Raw genomic sequence first — 1,389 nt, forward strand, 5'->3', positions numbered from 1 at the left:
AATTTCCTGATTTGTGGATCTCTCTATATATAATAGAATAGAGAAAGAAGAGAGAGAAAGAAAGACTCCTTACATTATGTGTAATGTAGTAATTATCTTTTTCAATTGGGAGAGATGGCTGAGTGGACTAAAGCGTCGGATTGCTAATCCGTTGTACGAGTTATTCGTACCGAGGGTTCGAATCCCTCTCTTTCCGTTTCCGTTGATGACTTGATTTATTTTTTTTTTTCAAATTTTGAAAATCTTAGTTAAACGTGTGGAATAGATAAAATCCTAAGAAAATTTGAAAATTAACCAAGGAAAAAACCCTTTGGATTTTATTCTTCACGTCCAGGATTACGCCCCGGATCATTAGATAGGAATCCAAAGATAAAGAGAGAAACAAAAAATATCACTACGGTATAAACGAAGAGTTTCAGAGTAAGCATTACACAATCTCCAAGATGATTTTTTGGAAAAAAAAAGAGAGTAGATCTTCCATTTTTCTACCACATATCCTATTTTGACACCAAGAAATGAGGTTTTTTTCTAGAAATAGAAATGAATTATCACAAATTCATTTGTTTTTCATTAAAAAAAATTTTCGTTTATATCCAAATTAGATATTGTGGGAGACCCTAATAGGGTTAGGGTCTTTCACTGGAAAAGGGTCAAAAGGGAGGAAGTGGGGGTAAGCCTGATTTATGGCGCCTATCCAAGAATTTCAGTGTGCGAATCGAGGGTTCATACTCTAAAACTTATCTGATTTTTCAATTGTTAGAATTTTTTCTCGAAGAAATCATGCATTTTCTAAGATATTATTATTAAGGATCTCATCGAAAACTTACAGCAGCTTGCCAAACAAAAGCTAAGAGAAAAAAAAGCACAGGTATGACTGGCATAACATCTACGATTGGATTCAAAAAAGCATAGGCTTCTGGCAATTTGCCGAAGACAAAACTACTCGGATAAAGGGCAGAATTAATACAAATACAGATCAAACTAACGATATTAAGCATAACAGACATTTTGTTCTTGGAGATAATTGGCACTTTGATTGAGTTTTTGATATAAGGAAAAAGGAAGAAAGTAAGTAAGCTAGACAAAAAATCCTTCTTTTTCTTTGAACCCACCCAACCAAAAATCCTCCAATTCTCAAAGGAGAATAGAAGAAATCATACTTTCATACAATATCTTACTTGAATTCTATGTAATGATCAATAAATTAAGTTGAATTCTATATCTATATGTATCAAAATCCTAGTACCAATCTATTCTATAGATATATAGATATTTGGACTGGAGTTGACAAACAACCAATACCAATATTATTGTTTCTTAGTGTAGATTAGAAATTGAAATGGGGCGTGGCCAAGTGGTAAGGCACCGGGTTTTGATCCCGCTATTCGG

General features: G+C 33.4%; 1 non-coding gene across 1 annotated transcript; it reads left to right on the top strand.

The window, feature by feature from the left end:
* Positions 1–108: 108 nt before the first annotated feature.
* On the top strand, positions 109–196 carry TRNAS-GCU (transfer RNA serine (anticodon GCU)). The gene has a single exon. It is a non-coding gene; the product is annotated as a tRNA-Ser (tRNA).
* Positions 197–1,389: the final 1,193 nt, after the last annotated feature.

This window comes from Sesamum indicum, unplaced genomic scaffold (assembly GCF_026168435.1).
Source record: "Sesamum indicum cultivar Baizhima isolate 11 unplaced genomic scaffold, ASM2616843v1 HiC_scaffold_84, whole genome shotgun sequence".
NCBI lineage: Eukaryota > Viridiplantae > Streptophyta > Magnoliopsida > Lamiales > Pedaliaceae > Sesamum > Sesamum indicum.